The following is an 8,305-nucleotide window of genomic DNA, read 5'->3' on the forward strand; positions in this document are numbered from 1 at the left end:
TCTATTTTATTATTTATGGTGCAAACTAAAAAATGCCCTTGAAGTTAAGGGTAAAATTGATATTTTATTTAAATTTTATTAATATTCTAATAATGTTAATGTCTTAGTGGTTAATAAAATCACAAAGTCAAACTTTTGTAGTATTTTTTATAATAAGGTAAAGATATATGTTTGATAATTTTCCTACGTCTTTTTACGTTAAATTGAGTCTCAAGGGAAAAATGGTTAATTTGCTACAATTCTGTCAGTTTTCTGATGGAAGATAATTTTGAAACGTAGAATGAAAGAATAAGTCAAAACTAGAATCAAACGTAGAATTTGAAATCCATACGAACTCTAACGTATTAGAATGAAAGAATAAGGACGATCGATGAACTAGACTCAAACAAAAACATGCCCAGTTAAAAACCGAAGGTAAATAAATAAAAATGGTATAAAATTGCGAACAAAATTAATGAAATGAAGAGAAAATCACAGGAATCCTATGAAGAGGAAGGTAAACGAAACCTTGGGGAGCCGAGAAGATGCCTTTTTTGTTGACGTTTGTGCCTATACATACATTTTTTTTTTTAATTTTGAAGAAAGTATTGGTTAACAGAACGAACTATTGATAATAGATGCTGGCAATTTCAACAAGGACAATCTTCGATTCAAATGTACCCCTATGATAAAGAAAAAGCCAACTTGGCTAAATTTTGAGCTCCACATTACAAGATCTAGGTGTATGTTTAACTATGCAAAATGAAACATCTATTAATTGTAAGTCCCTTGACCTCTGGAACCAGACAACTAGTCTCTTTCCTACTAGACAACCTTCCATCGATCAGACTAATAATATTTACTAAATCATGTTCTACAGTTAATGAAGTTGGACCCAAGGCAATGTCGCAGGCCGCTCAAATTTCCTGTAATTGGAGGATAATTATGTGCACATGAGTTTGCTTAGCAAAAATCCGTCTAGGCGTGGAGTGCGCTTAAAAGCGGGATGCACTTAGAAGTGGGATGCGCTTAGCAAATCATTCAAGCCCGACCCAAGATCTAGAACTCTCTGCAAATTATAAATAAGCTAAAAGTTTCTATGTTTCTCCACATAGTTCCCTAGGATATTTATGGAAGTTGCTAGGAAGTTTCCTCCCCAAGAACTCTAATACCTATAAATAGGGGTGGGCCCCTTCATTTGCCCATCAACCACACCACACACACAAACACTTCAGCACACACACAAGCTCTCTAGATTTTGTAAAAAGCTCTCTTGTATATTCTCTCTTTGAGAGTAATAAAATCATATTCAGCCATACTGCTCTACTTCTCTCTAGCATTTTCCACAAGTGTTCTTGCTTCGCTAGTTTGAGGAGTGTTCTAGGCTTGCTTAGCAACTTGTTTGCTACAAGGACATCTTGGTCACAAAACATGGACATGCAAGGAAAAAAAAATATTGATACATTCTAAAAATAATACGCATTCTTCTACAGTGAACCAAAAAATTTAGGCTAATGGTAGCAAGTGAAGGAATTGTGATTTCACGTGCATTTTGTTGACATGAACCTAAAGAACTTTTTTATAGTTTATATTGTTTAATATAACATTTGAATTGCAAAATATGGGTACAAAATGGATACATGAAGTGATAAAACTAAGCTGATTATGATAAATATTGAATTATAAGATTTACGTTTAATCATAAAGACATAAGTGGCGCACAAAGTCACGAATTATCATCCATGATGCCATAAACATTAAAATTGAGGTGCATGTAATGGTTTTGGACTATCGGTGTATATCAAGAGGTCAATTGAAAGCACATGGAGATAAGTTAAATTTTTAGAATTCATTGTCTCTAGAATATCTATACATACTATATTCTTTAGTTTTGCTTCAATTGTTGAAATTCCCGTAATAAACATGAACAACAACGGGATTCCGAAAATCGAAATCAACACAAGGTCTGTAACATTCTTTATGTTCCAACGCTTCGATGGCAGCAGCCACCAGCCAATAACAAATGATGATCAGCAAAATTTCGGAGAGGCTACCAGATTATTAAATAAGTTTTTGCTGTTAATTAAGGAATTAATTGAACAACGTTAAATTATGGAGAAAATCTTTCGTGATGCAAACACATGCTTTTGCCCTCCAAATCAAACACTCACCATTGTAGGCCCCAATGTCGTCTTTATAGATTTTCCATCTTTATGATATGTGCTCTTCTTATCAGGAAAAAAAAAAAAAAAATTCCAGCCGCAAACATCGCCGAAATTTCACATTATTAAATCTAAATTCATTCATTTCTTGACAAGGCATATCTCCTGCCTCTTCAACTTGCTTCTTGCATCTAGCCAGCTATATATCAACAAAATTTACGCCTCGAATCCGTTCCTATTAACTACAAATCCAAAATAATAATAATAATAATAAAAAGAAAAATCTTGAAGTAAGAGAGCGTAAATACTATTTTAAACAATGTAATCCAATGTCATTCTCTTAAGAACATGATGAATATTTGTTAGCACGGACAATTTTTTTTTTTTTTAATGATTATGTTGATGTTTCCTAAAACATTGAGGGGCAGCTTGAAATTAACCTTTTCGAATACCCTAAACCCTCAACCCAAATCAGGTCCAGTTGTGTGCTATGTTCCCTCCATCAGTCTTAATTTTTATTACAGTGGTACCGTACCACTGTTGCAACATAGCTGGACCCATTATAAACACTTGAAGTCAAAGTTAATGTTTTAATTGTTAAGAAAAGTTAGAAGAATAAATTTTTTTATAAGAGAATTGGGTTTAAATTTAGAATTCTTTGGAGGAAATGAGTGTAAATTCCAATAATATAATTCAGCACTATTTATATATATCATTAGTTGGGTGAAAAATTAATTTCTCTCCTTTGATGTGATTTTCATCATTTATTTTCATATGATGGTAATTTTTTGTTTAGAGTGAAGTTATTGGCACCCTTTCATTATCCTTATAAAATCATACTTCAAATAAAATTATACTTAAAGACAATAGAATTAATAACATAGTTTTTTTTCCAAACAAATAACTCACATTCATAATTTTTTTTTCTTCTAATTTTCTACAAGTTGCTTTGTATCTAACTAAAATAAATTATACAAATTTAGAATAATCTATTATTCTTTTTAAATTTCTTATTGATTAAATATTTGTGTGCTTAAGATAGCTTTAAAATTATAAGATAAAATATATATAATTTAAGCCAATGATTAACATTAAAATATCTATCTCTCATAAAAGTTTTTAATTTGTGCGTAGGATAATAATAAAATTGCAAAAGAAATGAAAAATAGCATACCACTATTTTGAGTTTAAACAATAAAAAATTAAATGAAAAATTAGAAGTGTATTTAAAAAAAGGATATTTTTAAAAATAAAATAAATATAATTTAAAAAAAAAAAGAGTTTCATGAGGGGTGCAATAGTTCAACTCTTCTGTTTATAAGTTTTAAGATGTTGGTATCCGTGGCTTAGCTTTTCCCTAATTATTATATTAAAATGTAACAACAATGATGATCAACCCTAATTTCATGGAGGTCAAAGATTTTGGTCATGCCGCATTAATTAGTTCAGTCATACTTTCTACAAATTTATTTACATTTAATAATTTGACCAAGACTAGGTAAGGTGCCGCCTGGAGTCATAGAATTTTTTATGTCAAAAGCGCGTTTCACTTCAATTAAGCCATAAATGTCGTTTAATATGCTCATTTTGTTTTTTTTTTTTAAAGTTTTATTAATTTTTTTTGTTTTTAAAATATCATTTATTTATTTTTTAATTTTTTTTAAAGGTAAAGAAGTGGGTAAAGTTCAAATTCAATTTTTATTCCTTACGCCATGGCCCCTAAAATTTGAACTTAGGTGACCAAATGTATAATAATAGGCATCTCAAATTTCATTTCTAATGATATGCAATTTATTAAGAGATTCTGTTAGAGTGCAATTTATGCACTAGTTTTGCATTGTTTACTTCCCTTAATATCGATGTTTTGCACTTAATAATAGTGATTTACTTGTGTTTTACTTTTGTAGGTGCAATTCTATTGATTGGTGATAAAATTGAGCTATAAGATGATGTTTAAGGATGATTGTTCTCTTGGAGAAATTATGAGCGGCAGAAGAACTTTGTTGATAAGGCGTGGGCGCGTGCTGTCAACTGCGGACCTGCAGTTTTTAGTTTAACGTGTTTTGCATTTTTGGTTATTTTTGTAATTACGAATTTAATATTTCAGATATTAGTATTTTATTTTAAATAGAATTCTAAAAGAGAGGAGAGAGAGAGTATTTAAGGGAGGAATCTATTGTGAAAATAGGGGAATGGGGAGAAAAGAAAGAAACCCTAAATCTTAATTTTTCTCTTCTCTCTATGAAAAACTAAACTTATTTTTCTGGTTGAAGGATAATGAAGCTTTGATTCATCACTACTGTGAGATCTTTCTTGTGCTTTAATTGTTTTATTGCTTTTTGGGTATTTGTTTATTCTCTGAATTATTTTCATGATTATGTTTGTTAATTAGGTAATTGACCACTATTTAATTATCAACTTAATCTATTGTCAATTAAAGGATTCATCGTATGAAGAATTTAATGTTTGTGACAAATAACATAGTAGAGAGTTGTATTGTGAGAATAAATAATCTAATTTAAATTAATCATCATATGTATTGATTAGGATTTGGGTCTCTCTGGTTTTTCAGGCTGTCAATTGATTAAATCATATGATCGTATCTAGGGTTGTCTATTGATTAGGGAAATATCCAACGGTCGTACCTTGGTTATCGACTAGTTAAGGAGAGATTGGCTATTAGAGGGTCTCAATAGCTATAACCGGTCTATTCATAAGTAATAATAATCTATATTTGAATCAATGATCAGTAGTCGAATCAAGCTGAGTTAATTCCTTCAACCAGAGCTTTCTCCAATTTGAATTACAACTTTAATTTACATTCTTGTTATTTTAATTTGATTTTTATTATTATCAACAATTTCCCCATTTTACGTTTTACGTTTCAAAAGGATTTAAATAATTACCGATCTCTGTGGACACGACCCTACTCAATCACTATACACAATTTATTTAGAGTAGGAATTTATTTTTGTTGGCTTCGACAACCATCAAATTTTGGCGCCGTTGCCGGGGATTGGTGTCGTTTATTTAATCCTTTTTACGTTTTACTTGGTGTATGGTTCGTTCTTCTTGTACAGGTACACTTTCATTTGATCCTGAAATTGAGAAGACAGCTCACCAGCTGAGACAGCAGACGAAGCGAGCTTAGCAACGATCCTCGTCGCCTTTGCTTTCTGAAACAGATACGGTGTCTGATTTAGTTGAATCATCTAGCGATTCGGAAGAACAAGTGATGGATAGAGCTGCACCTGTAGAAAGAACTCTTAGAGAGTTAACTGAACCAGACTTGAATCAGCAACCACTCTGCATTCAATATGTAGACTTAGAGGTAAATTTTGAATTAAAGTCCGGTCTTATTCATTTATTACCCAAGTTTCATGGTTTTGCAGGTGAAGATCCTCATAAACATCTTAAGGAGTTTCATGTTGTGTGTTCAAGTATGAGACCACAAGGTGTGACTAAAGAGCAGATTAAGCTGCGTGCTTTTCCGTTCTCTTTAGATGGGTTAGCTAAAGATTGGTTGTACTACTTGCCTCCTGGATCGATTACAACGTGGAATGGTTGAAGAAGCAGTTCCTCGAGAAGTACTTTCCTGCTTCAAGAGCAGCTAACATCAGAAAAGACATTTGTGGGATCAGACAACTTCCTGGGGAGACTTTGTATGAGTATTGGGAGCGATTCAAACAATTGTGTGCCAGCTGTCCTTAGCATCAGATTTCTGATCAACTTCTTATTCAATATTTTTACGAAGGACTATCATTGATGGATAGGAGTATGATAGATGCTGCTAGTGGAGGCGTGTTGGTGAACAAGACCCCTACTCAAGCAAGGGAGCTGATATCAAATATGGCTGTCAACGCACAACAATTTGGCAGCAGGTAAGATCTCACTTCAAGGAAGGTGAATGAGGTAAATATTTCTTCTGTTGAACAACGTTTAAATAAACTTACTTCTCTTGTGGAAAAGTTTGTTGTAGGTAATGTGCAATAGGTGAAGACTTGTGGCATTTGTTACAATATGGGTCATTCAACTGATATGTGTCCTACACTTCAAGAAGAACCCGTTGAACAAGCCAATGCAGTTGGAGAATTTCCAGGCATGCCTCAGAGGAGGTATGATCCTTATGCACAAACATACAATCCGGGATGGAAGGATCACCCCAACTTCAGCTATGGAGTTAGGCCGTCAGGATTCCCACAACAGTATCCACCAAGACAACCAGCACCTCCACAGTCAAACTCCAAGTCAGGTATATCTCTTGAAGAAATTGTTAAATCACTTGCGACTAACACTCAACAATTTCAGCAGGCAACTACAGCAAGCATTCAGAATTTGGAGAACCAAATGAGTCAATTGGCGACTACAGTGAGTCGTCTGGAGTCTCAAGTATTAGGGAGATTGCCTTCACAATCTGAGGTGAATCCAAAGCAAAACGTTAGTGCTGTCATCCTTAGAAGTGGAAAAGAGTTACAAGAGCCTAGTAAGAAAGTGACAAAGCATGTAGAAGATGAGCTTGAGAAGAATGAATTGATGCCTAAATCTCAAGATGCGCAACCCACCAGAGCGAAACCCTTACCTATTGTGATACCTCCTCCTTTTCCAAGCCGGTTTGCAAAATCCAAGAAGGAGGAACAAGAGAAAGACATCCTTGAGACATTTCGCAAGGTTGGGGTAAATATTCCTTTATTAGATGTTATAAAACAAATACCTCGATATGCTAAAGTCCTTAAGGAACTGTGCACCTCTAAGAAAAAATTAAGAGGAGATGAAAAAGTTCACATGAGGGAGAATTTTTCAGCAATTCTTCAAAAAAAACTACCTCCTAAGTGCAAGGATCCAGGTATGTTTACTATCCCTTGTAAAATTGGTAGTGTTAGAATTGAAAAGGCTTTGTTAGATCTAGGAGCTTCTATTAATGTCATGCTTCGTTCCATTTATTCATCTTTGAATGTTGGTCCATTAAAAGAAACTGGCGTGATAATTCAACTAACTGATAGGTCTAATGCATATCCTGATGGGGTATTAGAAGATGTCTTAGTACAAGTTAATGAGTTGGTTTTTCCTACTGATTTTTATGTACTTGATATGGAAGATGATAACTCTTCTAATTCTGTCCCAATTTTACTAGGAAGACCTTTTCTTAAGACTGCTAGGACTAAAATGGATGTACATAAATGGACTCTCACTATGGAGTTTGATGGAGAGGTTATAGAATTCAATATGAATGATGCCATGAAATATCCTAGTGAGGAACATTCAGTATTTTCTGTGGATGTTATTAACCCTATAGTGCAGGAAGTTTTTTACAAGAAAAAGACGAAGACATTTCATGATAGAATGATTTTGAGAAATGAGTTCTCTATTGGTCAAAAAGTTCTTCTTTTTCATTCTAAGCTTAAACTTTTTCCGGGTAAATTACGTTCTTGCTGGGTTGGACCTTTTATTGTTACTAATGTTTTTCCTCATAGTGCAGTTGAGATTCGAAGTCCGACCTCTGACAAAGTTTTTAAGGTTAACGGCCATCGCTTAAAACCTTTTTATGAAGGTTTTTCGGTGAATATTGTGGAGGATGTGGCTCTCGAGAGTCTTAATTATGGAGATTGATGCATAAATGTGTCTAGCCAAAGACATAAAACAAAGGCGCTTTTTGGGAGGCAACCCAAATGATTTATTTATTTTGGTTTTTGTTATATCTTCTTTTAATTTTGATTCAGATTTTTTTTTTAAATAATGTGTTTGCTTATTTTGGCCAGAAGAAAATGTTTGATAAGGCGTGCCCACGTCCTAACTAAAAAGTACTTCTGTAATTTTTAAAGTAAAATAGTTTTAAGGCGTGCCCACGTGCTTATTAAAAAAGTACTTCTGAAATTTTTAGTGTCTCAAAGTGATTCATCACAAAAAAAAATATAAAAAAAAATTTATTTATTTTATTTTATTTATTTTAAAAAAACGAAAAAAAAAGAGATTTTCTTTTGTTCTTTCTTTTATATATTTATTTATTTATTTATAAAAAAAATTCAAAAATCACTGAAACATCACTACAACTACAGGTCTTTATGTGTCAATGAACTGCAGAAGCTAATGATCTACTTGTAGTAGACTTCTATTGCCCCTGCCGTTCTAGGAAGACAAACAAGTTCAGGAACTACTTCTGGACCAAA

The sequence above is a fragment of the Citrus sinensis genome, chromosome 8, assembly GCF_022201045.2.
Source record: "Citrus sinensis cultivar Valencia sweet orange chromosome 8, DVS_A1.0, whole genome shotgun sequence".
In the NCBI taxonomy this organism is placed as follows: Eukaryota; Viridiplantae; Streptophyta; class Magnoliopsida; order Sapindales; family Rutaceae; genus Citrus; species Citrus sinensis.